General features: G+C 38.8%; 1 long non-coding RNA gene across 1 annotated transcript; it reads left to right on the top strand.

The window, feature by feature from the left end:
* Window positions 1–14989: 14989 nt before the first annotated feature.
* Window positions 14990–20111, top strand: LOC143626950 (uncharacterized). The gene is made up of 3 exons (XR_013152514.1): window positions 14990–15292; window positions 19703–19949; window positions 20024–20111. It is a non-coding gene; the product is annotated as an uncharacterized LOC143626950 (long non-coding RNA).
* Window positions 20112–20429: the final 318 nt, after the last annotated feature.

The raw sequence follows: 20429 nt of genomic DNA, 5'->3' as shown, positions 1-20429 counted from the left end.
CCATGAATCCTTTTCTAAGAATTTTACATCTCGACTGATGCAAATTCGTTTAGTATTGGGATCATAAAGTCTATATGCTTTTGATCCTTGCTCAATTCCTAAATATACCATCTTGACACTTCTATCATCTAATTTGGCAAGATGATTTGATGGTACCTTAGCATATGCTACACACCCGAAAACCCTTAAATGTTTTAGGTTTGGTTTTCTACCTTTTAACGCTTCAAAAGGTGTAGCATTCGTTAGTGCTTTAGATGGGATTCGGTTTAAAACGTATATTGTATGCCTTACAGCTTCACCCCAAAAGTTTTGAGGCATTGACATAGCCTTCATTATGCTACGCGTAGTAGATAACATAGTTCTATTTCTACGTTCAACCAGACCATTATGTTGTGGTGAATAGGGTGCTGTAAGTTGCCTGGCTATACCATTATCTTTACAGAACTGATGGAATTCACTTGATGTGAACTCTCCTCCTCTATCAGTTCTTAACATTTTTAATTTTGTTCCAACCTCGTTCTCCACCATTCTTTTAAATTCTCTAAAGACTTCAAAAGCTTGATCTTTAGAAGTTAAAAAATATACCCACATGTAACGAGTACAATCGTCTACAAGTAAGAAAATATATTTCTTTCCAGAATAAGTAGGTGGTGATATAGGACCACAAAGGTCTCCGTAAACCAAGTCTAATGGTTTAAAAGATTTAAACTTGGCTTGGTTCGGGAATGGGGCTCTAATGTGCTTTCCTAAGAGACATGCGTCACAGACTTGACTTGCATGATTAATACAAGGAATCCCTTGAACCAAGTTTTTATGAGTCATTGACTTTATTGCGTCAAAGTTCAGATGACCCAACCGAGCATGCCACAACCACGCCTCGTTATCTAATTTGGACAATAAACAAACGAGTTCACCAATTTTCAAGTTGATATTGTAAAGTCTATTCCTTGAGCATGTGACTTTCATAAGCAATGTTTGATTATGATCATATAGAAATAAAGAGTCACGTTCCAATAGAACTTTACAGCCGTTTTCTGTTAATCGTCCGAGACTCAGAATATTGCTTTTCAAACTTGGAATGTAGTAAACATGAGATATAATTCTCTGTTCCTTATTTTTACATTCCAACAGAATTGAGCCTCGTCCTTTAATATCTACAAACGAACCATTACCAAAACGAACTCGTCCGGAGATCTTTTCGTCTAGTTCTTTGAAATTATTTCTATTACCAGTCATATGGTTACTTGCACCATTGTCTAAGTACCATAGACTCTCATTGATGGATGTATATAGATTAGGCTTAATTTCCTTTTCGTTTAGGAAAATTTCTTGATGGATCTCATGTTCACTAAGAACTGCCATCAACAACGTGGGTTCTTCATCCTCTTCCACCAAGTTAGATTGATCATGTGTTTGATCCCTTTGAGGACACGTGTTGGCATAATGCCCACGCTGCTTGCATTTATAGCACTTAACCTTACTCAGATCTCTTTGAGTTTTCTTAGGTTTATTGTAATGAGAATGTTGAGATGATTTATCATCCTTATCAACATGTTTTCCCTTGCCATCACGCCAATTTTTCGTGATGCATTGAACCTCTTCGGTCCATGTTTTCCAAAATATTTCCCATGACCCTCATTCTTGTCATGGCGTGCGAACAAGAGTTTATCCTGAGTGTCAGTCACAACTCCTCTTTTGGATTTAATCCTTTCCTCATAGGTTTTAAGCCTCCCGATAATGTCATCCACGGTTACTTGCTTTAAATCAGTGAATTGCTCAATCGAAGCAATTATATGCAAAAACCTATCGAGCATTGAGGTTAATATTTTTCTTACTAGTGTGGTTTGATCAATCTTTTCACCACAACTAGTTGCTTTACTAACAACATTTGTTAGTCTCAATGTGAAAGAATCAATAGTCTCATCATCTTTCATTTGTAATTTATCAAACTCAGACTTAATGCTTTGCAACCGTGCTTCTTGCACTTGCGTTGCACCAATATGTCTGGTTTTTAATGAATCCCACACATCTCTTGCAGTTTTACAGTCTGCAACTTGTAGGAGTAAATCTTCGGATAAAGATTGAAACAAGTAGGCAATAGTATATTTGTCTTTCTTGACATCTATTCTTGTTTCTTCATCGGGTTCTATCATCTCCCGGAGGCCATTTGCATCTAGCATGGTCTTCATTCGAATTGCCCATGTTGTATAGTTAGTTGATTTTAACATAAGGCATTGGAAATTCGAAAAAGATGATCCCGATTCTTTATGCGTTACAATAGCATTATTATCCTTTGGACTTTCCGTCATGGTTTCCTTTAAAGATAATAATACTTAACACAAAGTATAAATTATACACAAAGTATAAACAAGGTTTTAGATAATTAAGTTTAACCTTTTAAACTTATAAGAACCGTCTTCAAAAGTTTACAGCAAAACTCGGTTCTGAAACAAAAATAACGAATCCGTATTCGTATTAAACCACTACACTAACAGATTCCAACGATCTGATCTTGGTTTTAATTTATCAAAAGATTATAAATCTTTAAATTAGTGGTATTCTTGGTCCGGAACAAATAACTAAAATCACAACAGACGTGTTTCTATTTTTGTTCTATCTTCACAACACAAAGTTATGCTTGACTTACCTCACCAACACAAAAAAAACAATACACAAATATAATATATGATTTGTGAGTCAAAGTTTTTAAGCAACTTGTGCAAAAAACAAAAAATATGTGTGCCAGTTCCTTTTTTTGTTTCTCGTCGTACAACACAAGCAAGAATTGGTGCCTTTTTCATTTTTCTTCCCGTCGCACAACACAATCAATAAGATGATTGTTTTCAACAAAGAAAATAACAATCCACTTGGTGTTTTTATAATAATAAATAAATTATCTTAAACCGATGACATGTGTGTCAAAATTCACATGAAGCACGATTTGATAACCATTAAAGATGATACAGGTAAGCATTTGATTAAGGTGACAAGGACCAAGAACCAATTGTACAAGATTAGCCTCAAGATAACAAGTCCCGGTAAACGAGCTATCATTGGAATGAAGAATTTTGAAGGTCGGGATCCTCAAAGAATTGGACTGAAAGAAAATAAGCTGAGTAAGAGTCAGGTTCCAATCAAAGATCCAAGTTCCAAAATTCAAAGTCCAAAGAAGAGTGTTCAAGAAAGTAAACGCGTGGTCAAGAAATTGATTCAAGCCCATCAGAAGGTTTCTAATGATCAACGAAGCAAGTGTTTCTTCAAGCTAAGTGGAGCCCGAAGAACATTGCAAGAGATCAAGAAGAGTCTCAGGAGAATCAAGAGAATGATGACAATCGTGAAGTTAAACACTCGTCTACTTCGAGTAGAAAATTAGGGGGTCTCGGGAACAATAATTGGGGGGTGATTGTTGGCTCAATTGTTGTTTGGCCCAAGTGTACGGCCCAACACAAGAATTAAAAGGTTTTTTATTTGGTAATGTCTTGGCTAGAAAGTTATGTTCATCTATATAAATCGAGTTATGGTTAGACATTAAATATTGTGAACATGATGTAACTGAGTTAGGGTTTGAGAATTGTAATAAGTTTTTTGAGTTAGTTTTTCTGATTATTATAAACGAGAGTTAATTGCTTAATTCGTGTTTGATTATCGATCCGGGACTTGAAAATTAACTTGCTAATAGTGAGAACCAAGTAGAGTAATTATATTTACAAGTAATGTAATTACACTACACTGTAATTACACTATGTTATAAATATAATTATACTACATGATTCTCACAGTTAACACGTTAATTTAATTTGTACTTTATCCAAACTCTTAGTAGTATATTGATTATCAATGTTGTATCGTCCACTCATATTCTAGACCGACTCAAGCTCATATCTAAATATAATAGTATACTCATATTCTAGACCGACTCAAGCTCAACAACCCACTGCCCATACCGTAAAATATGACTATGAATATTCCTCATTTCGAAACAATCATAAAATCAAGGGTGTAGCTTTGTGAAGACCCACCTCATCTGGCATTTGCGTATCAACTTTGCCACTACATACAAGTCATTGAATATATTTTCAAAATAAGAATATATATTATTCTTTTCTCAATTTAATCAAGAAACTTTATTCTATTTAAAAAAGATTATGCCTGATTTAAAGGTACAGCATATCACATGTGTTATTTTAGAATTGAATTTCTCGTGTTTTGAGGTGCTTTAACTTTTGATACACTAACTCGGTTCCTTTTTAGACCACCCGTAATGGATGCGTTATGTGTAGCTTTGAGGACGAAAACGCGGGGAGTACACCCCCCCCCCCCCCTCTGCGTTATGGTGAAGTTGAATTGGCAAGCGTTGTATATACAACGCTGAGAATGGTGATGATGACCGTTGCAAAAAATGACCGTTGGAAAATTAAAAAAAAAATTTATTTCCTATATATTAAATCATTTCATCCCCAATCAAACCTCATTAAATTTATAAAAATTCTCTTTCAACTCTATAAAAATTCCTTTACACCAAATTCACTATATATGGATCCTCCATCTATATATAAACAGTTTTTCGGGCCCGACCAACAAGCCGAGGACGTGGAGGAGGAACGGGCGGTTACGAGTGCGATTATGCTCACGACACAGTATATGAGTTCCGTTATGGGTGCGATTAGCTCTCCACCCCCCGTTTCAACAAGAACATATATCGAACGAGATCGTGCCGAAGCCAACAACCGGTTGATGGCGGATTACTTCTGCGACACGCCGAGATACAAGAACCCGAAGACCTTTAGGCGTCGTTTTCGGATGTCTAAAAATTTATTTATGCGCATCACCAATGATTTGGAGCGTGAGTTTGATTACTTTAAGCAAAAGCCTGACGCTCGAGGGACGCTAGGATTCACGGCTATTCAGAAGGTTACGTCAGCCGTGCGCGTGCTCGCCTACGGAAACACGACCGACATCAACGACGAGTATTTAAAGATGGCCGAAAAAACAACTCGGGACACCTTTGAGTATTTTTGTTACGGAACGTTTTGTTTTTTTTTTAATAGTTTATCACTTGTTTACTGTGATCATTTATTTTGTAAAAATTTTGTAAAATATAGGAATATTTAAACTATATGGACCACATTATCTGATAGAGCCCAACGTTAACGATCTACAACGTCTTTACAAGGCACATACAAGGGTACATGGTTTCTCCGGCATGATAGGAAGTGTAGATTGCATGCATTGGGAATGGGCTAATTGTCCAACTGCATGGCGAGGTCAATTCACACGAGGTGACCAAAAGGGACCAACGGTCAGCCTTCAAGCGATCGCTTCATACGACCTTTGGATTTGGTCGGCATTCTTTGGTGTTCCCGGTTCCAACAATGACATAACCGTCTTAGAGCAGTCTCCTGTGATGGAGAGTTACATATCTGGGACCGTTCCCGTCGCTTCGTTTTGGGCTAACGATAACTTCTACGATCATGGGTACTATCTGGGTGATGGAATATATCCAGAGTTCGCGATAATTGTTAACACATTCAGAGACCCGATGGATGAAAAAAGACAGTATTTTAAGAAAGTGCAAGAGTCTGCGAGAAAGGATATCGAGAGGTGTTTTGGTGTTCTTCAACAACGATGGCATTATGTTAAAAATCCTTGTCGTCTGTGGTCTTTAGAAAGAATGAGATGTGCTATGTATGCGTGTATCATAATGCATAACATGATCATCGAGGACGAGGGAAGAGCAATATGTCCAACTTTCATACCGGACCCGGATCCACCACGGACTCCGGCAAGTATGGAGCAACGACTCGAAAACTCGGATTCCGTGCGGTCAAGAGAGATACATAACGCACTAAAGGAGGATTTGGTCCAACATCTTTGGATGTATCGGCCTCTGCCTGATGAAAACGATGAGGAGGACGAGGACGACGACGATGATGAAGACAACGACGTCGATAAAAACGACGATGAGGACGATGAGGAGGACGAGGACGACGACGAAGAGGGCGAAGACGACGACGAAGACAACGACGGATAGTTTTTTTTATTTTTTCTTGTAATATTTATTTAATAAAATATTATTATTTGATTATTCTTATTAAAAATTTAAAAAAAAAAAACAAAAAGTGTAAAAGTGACTGGGCGCCTGTGACACCCGGTAAATTCCCAATCCCTTAAACTAAGTAATCAACCTAATAATTAGGTGATTGTAAATATTAAGCGCGCCATGTTAGTCAGCGCGTGCATTTGTTATGTGCGCCCTGCGCGAGCGCGCCATGTTAGTCAGCGCGTGCATTTGTTATGTGCGCCCTGCGCGAGCGCGCCATGTTAGTCAGCGCGTGCATTTGTTATGTGCGCCCTGCGCGAGCGCGCCATGTTAGTCAGCGCGTGCATTTGTTATGTGCGCCCTGCGCGAGCGCGCCATGTTAGTCAGCGCGTGCATTTGTTATGTGCGCCCTGCGCGAGCGCGCCATGTTAGTCAGCGCGTGCATTTGTTATGTGCGCCCTGCGCGAGCGCGCCATGTTAGTCAGCGCGTGCATTTGTTATGTACGCCCTGCGCGAGCGCGCCATGTTAGTCAGCGCGTGCATTTGTTATGTGCGCCCTGCGCGAGCGCGCCATGTTAGTCAGCGCGTGCATTTGTTATGTGCAACCTGCGCGAGCGCACCATGTTAAGAACCAGCGTGAGCATATGTTATATGCGCCATGCGTGAATGTTTTGGCTTTATGTTTTCATGTAACTTAACGTTATGTTGTCTATGGGTTGACCATCCCGCATGATGCTAAGGCGGGTGCATCCTACATCGTTTATGCGCGTGCGGAAGGGAACTAACCTCCCCGCATGGCGGGAACATTGAGAGCTAGTTTGTCTGAAGCTCCAAGATGGAATTGACTTCAACATGACTGATCACTATGTTGAAATACCAAGACCACCTGGAGAATCTACAAATGAAACTCAATATCCCCAACTGCGAGAAGGTTACGCACCTACCCGCAGCAAAGAAATGTCCTTCACGCAGAAAGCTATGCGCACAAAGTGATGCGCACAGAACACTTAGTCTATTCTCCAGACATAAGGAGATTACTCCCGCCCAAAAGGAAACAGTAGCGTGTTTCAGAGATTTTCCACTTTTTACTGTACACTGACAAAAGTACCTGAAAAAGCACACTGTAACATGAAAAGTCAACTGTCAGCCACCCTATTCTCACCAACCCCAGACCTGCATGTCCTGTCCAAATCAAATCAAGATCTTTTGTCCACTCCTCCACTTTTAAGTAAACAATAAACAATAATAATTTCCATACTTTATCATCATTACACCTAGATATGAAAAGATTTCAATCCCCTAAAGCAAGGGATTGTGTTCCCTTGAGTTTGCCTATAAATATGTAACCTAAACTATCACTCAAAACACACTTCAAAGAACTGCAAACTTGCACTAATCATCTCCCTAGCATCCGTTATTTTCGATTCCGTTCCAGTTACTAGGTAAGCCGAGGTTATAACCTTGAGATCTACTTTCCAACCCTTATATTCTCCTATTTCTTGATCTTAATATATATACTTCTTGTTATTTAATCGTATTCTAGACCTTCAATTCCGAGGCCAACACCAAGAAAACCCGAATCTCGATTAATCCCTTAACAAGAACCACAGGTGAGTCTCACAGCCCCTATTTTCACTGTTTTCACTATTTTTAAACTGTTTTCGGGGCGAGGGACACGTACTTAAATAATGTTTTATCATGGTATACTTACAAGCTATGCAAGCGATTATGTGTTTAAGTTATGTTTCATGATGAGTAATGCAAACGGTTATCTAAGGTTTTCGATGTATGTGCGCTAGAACTCGAGTAAGTGATCACTTTACCATTGGAACTCTAAGGGTAGGGACTGCTGGTTTGATCCACCCACTCGTAGGGGTCGCACCTCTTTGCATGGACGAGTGCCTAGTATGGTCATGGGGCAGTACTATGGGTTTGAGCCCGCTCGTAGGGGTCGCGCCTCTTTGCATGGACGAGCGCCTTGTTTTCCGGCACAACGTCCGCGCGTAACCCGCGGGACGGAATTATTATTTTAGGCTCGTAGTGGCAGCGCCACTTTGCATGGACGAGCACATGTTCCTGAAACGTTCGCGCATAACCCGCGGGACGGTATTACTTATCTTAGGCTCGTAGTGGCAGCGCCACTTTGCATAGACGAGCACAGTTCCCTGAAATGTTCGCGCGTAACCCGCGGAACGATTTTATCAGAATATCTTGATAGAACTATGTTTTACCAAGCATGTGTTTTAATGATGCTATCAGAATTATGTTTCAGAATGATTTGTATCAAGATTATGATGCAATACGATTTATCAAGTTACTAAGACTTGTGAACTCACTCAGTTTATACTGATTCAAATGTTTTTACGTGTCTTTCAGGAGATAACTAGGTAGCGCATGGAGTCACACTTAGAGCACCTCACGCTGAACATCTAAACTAGCTTTTTGGAAGATTTTAGTTCTATCCCTTCGATGCGCGTGGTTGTTCCCGCCGCGCATGGGGATATGGCGTGGAAATCTTCAACAATTTTTACACTTGGATGTTTTTATGTAAATTTTAAACAATGTAATGTATTTGTATTAAACTTTTCATGCGCAATGAAAATCTTACTTTGAATGTTTGCAATGGCCCGTGCTTAAGTATCAATCCCCACTCGTGCGCGCCCGGCTGTTTCCGCCGCTCAGGGCCGGGTGTGACAGCGCCACATGGCGCATAACCCCTGGATGTGGAGAGTTATGACTACAGCCTGTTTTTGTACAAAACCATAACTCTGACTGGGCGCCACGTGGCACATAACCCCTGGATGTGGAGCTTTACGACTACACATGGTCTTATAAAATGCAAAAGCTTCGAGGTTCCTAATTATCCTTTCACAATCACATAGCTTGGGTTCCAAATAATTATTTATCTACACCTTAACTATTTTTATTTATAATCTACACCTTAGGACATATGTTAGGAAAGGGTGAAGAGGCAAGGTGAAGGCCGGGTGCAACATATAAGTGCTTAATTGGCAAAAGTGTTTTCACGTTTCATCATAGAGGGTATGGAAGGGGTGAGTGAAAGAGACGAAATTATCATTGAGTAGAGTGCGTTGGAGATGTTTCACTGGTTTAATCACTAATTAAATATTAAAAATTTTAAAACACACACACACACAAAGAGCATTTTTGGTGAAGCTGCGGTAGATTTTGTGGTGCCCTCCCACCTTTCATACGATATGGTGTTTGGATGCAGTGTGATTCTACGTGGGCATGGCACCCTACTTTAGTGTTGTCGTAATAAACAATCTTTAGAAATGAAAAACATCTCTTCATATTATTATATTATTGTCACATACACTAACCACTATTCACTAACGATGTATTTCTAAGTCACAATTAATGAAAAAAAGAAAGAAAAAAAGGAATTAAAAAAAAGAAATGTACTGTGTTTCCAAGTTTTATCTTGGAAAGAATGAAAAGGAAACTTGAAAACGTGTTTTCAAGTTTCATCTAAGACTTTGTGTAATGAGCGACGGTTAGAGGCGAATTGGGGCGATGAAGGGCGCAAACACCCCCCCCCCCCCCCCCGCGATATTTGGGTGATTTGGGGCAGGGACGGGATGTATTTGTCGCCGGTGTGTGAAAAAAATAATAATATTATAATAAATACGACCGTTGACAACGGTCAAATTAAAAAAAAAATAATTTAAACAATATATATATATAAACATACACCCTTCTTCTCCATTTTATATCCATTTTATACATAATTCATGCCCAAATTCTTACAAAAAATTAAGAAAATGAATCCTAGAAACAACCCGAACTACCAATTCCCTGATTTCGGTCAAACGTATGGTTCGCAACCGAGCCAACCTAACCAACCAAACCAACCGCACTTACAATGGAACTCGATGAACCTAAACCAACCGAACTATCCGGTCCACTTTTCCGACCCGAACCTAAACATGTACGCCAACTATCTCAGCCCCCAAAACACAATGCCGGCGTTCAGGTCTACACAACCGGAGTCGGAGCCGGTGACGGTGCCGGAGACGTAAACGTCACGGGCCTCCGGGTCAAGCAAAAAGGCAACCCGTAAACACAAAAAGAAACAACCGGGGGAGCCGATGGCGTAACATGATCCATACAAGCATTGGAGCGAGGAGGAGGAGGTGGGCCTCGCAAGGGCTTGGGTCGTCATTTCGGAGGATCCCTACGTCTGTAAGTTTTTTAATATTATGTATTTATTAAAAATATATTTAGTGTTTATTAAAATGTATACTAATTGTGACAAATAATTTTAATTTGTAGCTAACTTTCAAGCCATCGGGGTGTTTTGGAAGAAAGTCTTTGAAGCTTGGCTCACGATAACCAATAAACCCGAAGACTACCGGGGAAAAGAAGCGGTTCAAGCCCACTGGAAGGGGCTTAACGCCGATTATCAAAAATTTGCCGGGATAGTTAACCGGTTGCAGGGTTCCGGCTGGCGTAGCGGGCATAACGACGTCAACTTTATAAGTCAAGCGTTGAGCGACTTTCGAGCTCAGGGCCACACTTTTGAGCGGCCCGGGAAACCGTTCAAGTATTTGAATTGTTGGGAAAAGCTATGCGGTTGCTCGAAATGGAACGTGGCACCAACCGTTCTGGCCACCCGACGAGCCGGCTCATCTCGGCCTTCAAAAAAGTCGAATACATCGTCGTGTACAAATCCGAGCACATCAAACACACCCTCCGATGCTCGTAGCTTCTTCCTGGACAACACGATTAACTTATCGGACGATGATAACATAGCCGACGACGAGGAAGAAGTAGAGGAGTTGCCTCGACCACGCGGGAGATCGAGAAAAAAATAAGGGGGAAGGTTCTTCGTTAACACGATTCAATACGGCGCCGAATGAAATAAACGAGTTGGTCGGTCGTTTGGAAACAAATGCCACGGTAATAGGAAACGACCTTCGAGCATCCAACAAACAACAAGAAAAGGTGAACCAGACATTGGAATTACGTCAAATGAAAGAAGACTACGAATCCCTCAAAGCGGAGGGGTTTCACGAGGATGCCGCATTATTGTTTCAACGACGACTTGAAAAAATGTGTGAATATTACGAATATTAGTTTCTTTTTTTTAGTTATGTTTTTTTTATTTTTTTCTTTAGTCCTGTTTTTTTATATTTTTAGTTATGTATTTTTTTTAGTTATATTTTTTGTATTTTTTTTAATTTTAATGCATTTTTATTTAATTATTTAAATAAACTGGTTTTATTTGATTAGTTTAATTATAAAAAGAAAATAATAAAAAAAGATACTGTGGGTCCAACTTGTAGCCCCTACACCATTACACCCTAAAAACAAATTCGCCCCATTTGCTGACTGGGTGTCACGTGTCACAATTCGTCCTAAATTATAGCCCCTCCACTATACATAGTCTAATGAAAGAAAGAAAAGGAAATTAAGGTTAAATAAGATATTTTAATGAATGGGTGTTTTTTTTTTCAATTTGAAAAGAATTGAGTGAAAAAGAAATAAGAGAATTAAATTGGATTAAATGAAAGGAATAGAAAAGAAATAAAAGTTTTCTATTGCTTTTCCTTTCTCTAGTTAATGAGACTCGAAAACATAACGTAAAGTAAGAAAAAAAATAGTAATGTTGTTGATTATTATTTAATGAAAAAGTTAAATAATATGGGCAGTTTTGGTAATGTCACAGCTGGACTCACAAGCAAAGGGATACTTAACCACCCCCTGTTCACGTATAAGGAGTGCGATGTGTCGGTACAACTGAAGATGATGTGGTAGGGGCTTTTGCTCACTACTCGTATCTTTAAAAGACGTAACATTATAATCTTTGGACAGTTTTTCAGGTATACATCCGAATGTAATGCTAGTTTGTAACATCCCAAATATTATAATATTATAATAATAAAGAATGAAAGTTGCGTCGAGTTGTCGTGTGATAATATTTAATTAATAAATAATATATGAAGGGATCATGTACTTAGATTAATTAAAATAGATTAAGATGATGGATGGGCCTTAGATCCATGGGCTTTGAAGAGTATAAATATATCCTTAAACCATCCTAAAAACTCTAACTCTCATTTCCATCCTTTCCAAATCTCTACACACTCAAGAACACACACACACACCTCCATTACTATATATAAACGACCAAGAGAGAGAGAAACAAGATCCAAGACCAAAATCAAGCCAAACATTGATAGATCTATGATATACAAGCTAAATACAAGATAACCAAGCTAAACCGTAACCTAAAAACATTCAAAGGTACGTTCTTGATTTTTAAAGTTTACATTTTAATTAACGTTGGGCCTTGAAACTTGAAACAAGAGTAGATCGGGTATAAACGAACATTAAATTTGGAAACTTGTTGATAAAACGGGACTTAACGAACTCGTAACTATGAACGGCTCGTTTAAAATGAACCCTAAATCTAGTCTTGAGCATTTTAAGCTTAAAGATCCAAACTTTATGATTTCCCGAATCAAGCCTTACCCGAAAATAGTCACGAGAGCGCTTAAGAGGTTAGATGGCTTCATGTTAAAGGTTTATATGCAAATAATAATAATAATAATAATAATAATAATAATAATGAAATAGCAGTGGGTTGAGAGGCACCCAGAATCATCATCGCATACACTAGAATACATACATACACTGTTCGCATACAATATACATATACCCACCCACCTCGATCACAATTAGTATTCGATTACATTGAACTCACCTGCAACACAAATTATCAATCACAAATACAAACACTTGATTTCAATGGAGATCGCATACACCGAAAGATCGATTACATTAAATTCGATCACAATAAACCCGATTACATTGAAGATCGATTACAATCAACTATAACCTGGAATTCGATTACAACAAACAAAACTCGCTTACAAAACAGCTCGATTACAATCTGGCAGATCAATCAGTCTAGTTCAATTACAACCCATCGATCACTTTAGGGCCTGTCTTCAACTACCAACCCGCATACGTTACACTTGGATTCATTCTGGACAAGTCGATTACAATAGAAATCGATCACCTTGGAGCTCGAAGACAATATACAGCCGCTGTGATAGATAACTCGGATACCACAGCTCGTTTACAAAGACCTGATTACAAGCCCAGAAATCAAATGAGCCCAATACCTCAAGCCCAACTAAAGGTTAAGAAGGATTGGGCCTGGTTCTTGGACTTGATATAATTTAGTTGCGTGTGGGCCTGATCCATGCAAACTAAGTTAATAGCGAAATAAACCGAACTAGCCGACCTTGTCAATTCCGTTAAGTTTCGCAACTAAACCCGCTTTGGTTTTGTAAATTTAAAAGGCGTAGTTAACCCCGTTATAATTATAAAACAAAATATAAATAATAAATAATAAGGGTTTAATAATCCTTTTATTATTAACTACAATTAACTTGGATAGAAAGTTGGATGAATGTAATTAACATGATTCGTTATCTACTTAACTTAGTTAACCTCGTTAACTAATTTAGCTTAATTCACTAACTTGGTTAGCTATGTTAGTCAATAATATGATAAATTAACACACACATATATATATATATATATATATGTTAACAGTTAGCCGAGCAGTTAAAGAAAGGAATAACGATAAACGGAGAAAGAAACAGGATCCATGTGAGTTTCTAGCCCCATTCATTGTTATGTTTTCGGGGCTGTGTGCATACTCGATGTGGTTAGTTAATACACTTACCTTAAGTGGTAAGTGTATGCTATATCTGATATGTGATAGATATGAATGATTGTTTGTCGGTACGCGAACGATCTTCGGATATTGCGTGTACTATCAGGTTATAAATAAATATATGAATGTTATATGTAATGTATGGGTGATGTATCAAACTTAGTAAGTTAGGATGACAAATCCCTCTAACTTCCGTTGGACATAGACTTGGCATGTGATGTCGTAGTTAAGGACGGCGGGCCTTATACTAGTTATATACGATAGATGAGAACGTAGTTAAGGACTGTGGACCTTATACGTGTTTATGAAATAGGAGTCAGCATAGGAAAGGACTGCGGACCTTATACTTGCTGTAATTGCGTTGTGATAGCATAGGGGAGGACTGTGGACCTCTTACGTGCTAAGAAATAGGTTGTAACACAGGGAAGGATTGCGGACCTTGCACGTGTTGTTAATATAGGATGGTACAGGGAAGGACTGCGGACTTTGTGCGTACCATAAATGGTGAGCATAGGTAAGGACTGCGGACCTTTTCATGTTCGCGACCTTGAGTATAGGTATAGACGGCGGACTATGAACATACTCTCGGTGGATTGAGGTAGGTAGTAGTAAGTATATATGTAGAACAGAAGGTTAACTGGTTAAGTATGAATATGTATCTTCGGATACGTAGTATGATATGTGTATGTATTGTATGTCGCCTGATTAACTAGAACTCACTCAGCGTAGCTGACTTTTAGTATGCACGCAGGTATATATGTTTATCGAGATGGCATGAGGATGGCACATGGCATGAATTGAACGGCTGACATCTGAAGATGGAAGAAACGATGTTTTAAATATGATATTTTATGTTATGGTTTTAAAGAAAAGATTAAATGTTTTGTAATAAACGGTTAAAGTTTTATATTCCGCGAAAGTTTTAATTAACTCTGATTTGTAAGAACTGTGTTTATGAGTAAATCCGACGTTAAAGTGAGGCACCGGAAACGGGGCCTTACATAGTTATAAAACTTTTCACAAGTTTGCAAAAGACCTATGCGATTATGTAATACCGACCCAATCACCCGAAAGATACGCACATGTTTACCCGGAACCATAACCATAAACATTTTTTCTATAATTATGTTTTTCTTGAATAATAAAGCTATATAAAAATTAAAATAGTAAGAAACATATTTGGAAATCCCAACATAGACCTTTTAACAAACTAACGTTATAATCGGATATGATACTCGGGCTACAATTGAATATCTAATGTAGTTGAGGGGGCGAAAGTGTGTAATGAATAACTTTGACGTTAAGGAAAACAGGAAAGTTGTAAAGCAATTCGTAACAGTCTGATTATTATTATTCTTAGTGGGCGTTGGCAATCAAAGAGAATAATAATACTCCACACTGAAGCTCAAATCAACCCATAATTAATTATCATGTTCTTCGGTAACAGGCGATTGGTTTTGGTTCTTTGACGGGTATATTTAGATGCAAGTTTTCGGTTCAGTTTCCAGTTGTATCCGTAGAATTGTTGAATTCATGGGGTGGGTGTTCGCCTCTTTGGTGTTTTTATATTTGTAGATTGTGAAATTGTGGTATCAGTAGTCTATCAAATACTGCATCAATATGTTTAAATCTGTAGCATCAGTGGGTGTGCACGTTTTGGTTTGTGTCGGTTTTGAGCACAAAGGGAACCAAAAACCGAAACTTTGTTTTTTGTTTCTTTTTTTAAATCGTTAGGTTTCGGTTTTTTTGGTTTTGCTATTTTAGTTTGAAAATTTTGGCAAGAAAAAAATAAATTTTGGTCAAAAACAATTAATCTGGGCTGGAAAAAAAATAAAAAATGGTCCAAAATAATTGATTTGGGCCAAAATAATTTTGCTAATTACTAACAACTAATGGATTATTATACATTTGGACTAGAATCTTTGGGTTACGTATTTCTTAAAAACTATTTCGAATAAAAAATTAAAATCAATGAGTTCAGTTCAGTTTTTCGGTTTTGCTATTTAAGCTTGGGAAATTTGGGCCGAAAAAATTGTTTTGGCCCAAAATAGTTATTTGGGGTTAAATCATTTCAGCAGTTTGGCTATGAAAAGGGCATCTAGAGCTGTGGAACTGATGAGCTGTCTCTCAAGACTTCGGGATCCTCAATGTGAGCTTCTTTTGCTTCGCTCATGTATGGGAGTCGCCAAGCTTTTGTTCGGTTTGAGAACATGCCAACCTATGTATGTGGAGGAAGCTGTTTCTATATTTGACAATGGTCTTCAAAGGGCGATTGAGGACATCGTGGTTTGTGGAGGTCCGTTCTTTGGGGATCTCCAATGGAGGTTGGCATCACTTCCGATTCGTTATGGGGGGTTGGGTCTCTGTTCGGCCGAGGATGTATCTACATATGCTTTTGTGGCTTCGAGAGCACAGTCGTGGTGTTTGCAAGACCATATTCTTCGGGGTTGTGATATTTATGGGTTGGACTCTGATTATGGGTGTGCGATGGATCGTTTACGTACTTCATTTCCATATTTTGATCTTAGCGGGTTCTCTAATAAGGACACCGCCCCCCCTAAAGCCCAACATGTTGTGGCGAGTGCCTTATTTAGTGGAATCGTCAAGAGTTTAGAAGTGAAGTTTGATCTATCCCCTCGCCAAAAGGCGGTGTTTGAATGCCTTCGGGCTCCTCGGGCTCAGGATTTTCTAACGGCCATCCCCATTGAAGGATTAGGCCAACGTATGTCGGGTTTGGAGTATCGGGCTATCCTTAAGTACCGGTTAATGATCCCTATGTTCCCGACGGATGAACCTTGCCCAATTTGTCGCAAGGTCTGTTTGGATTCTTTTGGTGACCATGCGGTGCATTGCAAAGAATTGCCTGGCTTTAAATACAGACATGATCTGGTTAGGGATGTTCTGTGTGATGTTCTTAAACGGGCAGGGATTTCTGCTAAAAAGGAGGCCCCTGTTAACTTTCTCACGGATCCTATTGAAGGGAGGTCTACTTTACGACCAGCTAATATTCTTGTGTTCGGGTGGGCAGGGGGGAAACACGACTGTGTGGATCTTACAGGAGTGTCTCCTCTTGTTGGGCTTAGGGACCGTGGGTTTGTTGTGGGTCAGGCTGCGTTGAAGGCTGAATCGGGCAAAGTTGTTAAACACAAGAAATCTTGTTTAGATAATCAACATGTTTTTCTACCATTTGCCTTTGATACAATTGGTTTTCTAAAGTAATATTTAATATATTATTTTGTCGGGTGAAATAAACGAGTTAGTGGAACAGCATAATATGAAGACTTAGTAGGATAATTAGATGGGATTGGATATGGACCAAAAGGAAATATGGGCCTTCGGTCCATGGGCTTGAGGGAGTATAAATACCCCCTTAAACCCCAATCCTTTCCATTCCATCCATTTATCCATCCTAATCTCTACACACTCCAAAACACACACACACACCACACACCGCCATATACGGCCGGCGGCCGAGGGAGAGAAACGAGCAAGATCCGAGAGAGAGTAAACGATTAGTTGTGATTAAATAAGTTAAACGAGATCCAAACGAGCACAAAAGGTATGTTCTTGACCTTTAAAGTTTATGTTTTATTGAATGTCCTTAAGCTTAAAGATCCAAGCTTTATAGTATATACGGGATATATATACGAACGAAATGGTTAGGGAACGTTAGGGGGTGATGCCGAACCATAACAAGGGTATTAAAATCGCCAAAATGCGTGATAAAAACCAAACCCGTAGCGAACTGGGCAACTTCGCCTGCGAACTGGGTAACTTCGCCTTCAAAGCTTAACTTCGCCTTCAAAGCATAACTTCGCCTACGGCCAAGTTCGCCTAACTGATAACTTCGCCTACGGCCAAGTTCGCCTAACTGATAACTTCGCCTAAAGCTAAGCTCGCTTAAGGTTTAACTTCGCCTAAAGCTAAGTCTAAGGTTTAACTTCGCCTAAAGCTAAGTTCGCCTAAGGTTTAACTTCGCCTAAAGCTAAATTCGCCTAAGGTTTAACTTCGCCTAAAGCTAAGTTCGCCTAAGGTTTAACTTCGCCTAAAGCTAAGTTCGCCTAAGGTTTAACTTCGCCTAAAGCTAAGTTCGCCTAAGGTTTAACTTCACCTAAAGTTAAGTTCGCTTAGAAAATAAATTAAAAACCTAATGGAAAATGTGTTAAGATAGTTAATGTAAATAAAATTTTTCCAAGCTGACCTGGCAGCTCGACCGCAGCCAGGGGCTCTGCCCCTTGGACCCTGCTAGAGGCTGCCGCCCCTAGACCCCGCTGCCAGGGGCGCTGCCCCCGGACCCCCGTTCGTTGTGGGTCATATAAAGATAGAAATACAACATGAGTAGTAGTAGTTAATTGATACGTTTAAATATTATACAGTTAGCCGTGCACAGCTCAAGAAGGGAATAACTATTAACGGAGAGCGTAACAGGATTCAGGTGAGTTTCTAGCCCCATTTCCTTGTTATGTTTTCGGGGCTGTGTGCGTACTCGATGTGAAGTGTGAATACACTTACCTTAAGTGGTAAGTGTATGCTATAGATGTTATACGAGGTAGCTATTATATAATACTTGTTGGTGCGTGAACGATCTTCGGATATTGCACGCATCGCCAAGGATAGTGATTGCCAAGTGGTTATTAGTGTGTATGAATGTTATGATGTGACTTGCTTATTATGTAAATGATACGAAGCGTGTTGTAGACAAGTAGAGGTAGAGCGTGTTAGAAGTGGCAAGAGTGTAGTAAAAGTGTTAGTGGCATGACGATAGTACGTGGTAGGGTAAGCCTATACGTGACTACGTCATTAAAGTGGCAAAGTGGCATAACGTTATACGTTATTAAAGTGGCAAAGTGGCATAACGTTATACGTTATTAAAGTGGCAAAGTGGCAAGGTGGTAGGTGTAAATAAGAGGCTAAGTGGTAAGGTAAGAAGGTTAGATAGTGGACTACGTGTCTTCGGATACGTATATGATGCATGTAGTGGTTGTATGATAAGTTGCTTGATTAACTAGAACTCACTCAGCGTAGCTGACTTTTAGTATGCACGCAGGTGATCAGACCAAAGAACTAGCATGAGGATGGCACATGGCATGGATTGAACGGCTGGCATCTTAAGATGGAAGAAAATATGTTTTAAATATAATGATTTGTTTTATAGTATCAAAGAAGATATTGAATGTTTTGTATCGAATGCTTCAAGTAAACGTTTCCGCGGAAGTTTTAATTAACTCTGATTGCAAGAACTGTGTTTATGAGTAAATCTGGCGTTAAAGTAGGGCTACCGGGTTCGGGGCCTTACAATCAACATGTCTTTCTACCATTTGCCTTTGATACATTTGGTTTTCTGGCTCCAGAGGCTGTGAAATTTTTGAGTAGGGTTCAGCGCGTCGTACACGGAACCTCTTCAGCTTCTAGGTCCCAAAGCTTCGTTTTTAGCAGGATTGGCTTTGCTGTTCAAAAGGGGGTTGCGGCGCAGCTTGTTGCCCGTTTGCCTGCCACTTTATTGTAATCGTTTTATAGTACATTATATAAAACTTCGATTGTGATGGATTCAAAAAAAAAAAAAAATCATTTCATTATTTATATACTAATGGATTATTGTACATTTAGGCTTAAACATTTGAGTTACATATTTATTAAATCTTTATAAATTTCTTAAAATAAAGTTGAAAATCAATAAATGTGGTTTGTTTCAGTTTTTCCGGTTGTTATTACATGCAAAACCATAACCGAACCGTAAGTTTTGTTTTTACAATGACATAAAACCAAACCGTCGGTTTTTATTTTCATTCGGTTTTTCCAGTTTGGTTTTTTGGGTTTGATGCACACCCCTAAGTTTACTGTTTACATCAAGGCACCATGATCACTTAGTTATTGATCCATGAAATTAGTTTGTGACATTTATCCTAAATCCTAATCATATTTATGGTTGTAAACCTTATTTGCAACAGAGCAGAGGGTGTCTTGGATGTTGTACTAGGCCTCCATTTGTAACTACTGATAATAAGCCGACAGGAAACGTCCACATCATCGATAACCATAGTATTCTAGAAGATTTTTGGAGTAGCAGCACATATGAGATGGATAACAATACTATTAGTATACCTCAGTCTCAAATAAGTGTTTCATCATCTAGCAATGTACCAGTGGATGGTCAATCTAGTTCTGGCAATAATCCTTCAGAATTTGTAAACTGCGGTATGGTTTTAGTTATTTATTATTACAAGTTTATAAGTTGTGAAATAAATGTTAACTTTTGGTTGGTTCTTTAGGTCTTCATCTTTCGAACCAAACAAGGCAACAATGGATTGGAGATAAGGAGCGTGTTCACAGTAAAAAAGCCCGGCCTCCGGTTATAAGGCGAGTATTTAAGTAACTTTTTAGGCTGCAACTTTTATTTGGTCATTAAGTTAGAAATTAGAAATAATATTACTTGTTTTATTCTTACACACAGTAAGTAGCATATCTAATTCTGAAGGGTTTATGTTGAATTCATACATGTAAATGACTCTGGCTCGCTAGGCTCGAGCTCGACTCGTTTAACTTATAAGAGCTCGAGCTTCAGCTCGGCTTGAGAGTAGTTTTTCAAGCTCAAGGCTCAACTCATTTATTATTTGTTAATTAATATAATTTATTAATTGTTTGTATATGTATCTATAGGTGCAACTTTTATATTTA

Source organism: Bidens hawaiensis, unplaced genomic scaffold, assembly GCF_021521415.1.
Source record: "Bidens hawaiensis isolate Kalapana, Puna unplaced genomic scaffold, B.hawaiensis_p1.1 tig00004551_1, whole genome shotgun sequence".
NCBI lineage: Eukaryota > Viridiplantae > Streptophyta > Magnoliopsida > Asterales > Asteraceae > Bidens > Bidens hawaiensis.
This window is presented reverse-complemented; position numbering and strand designations above follow the sequence as displayed.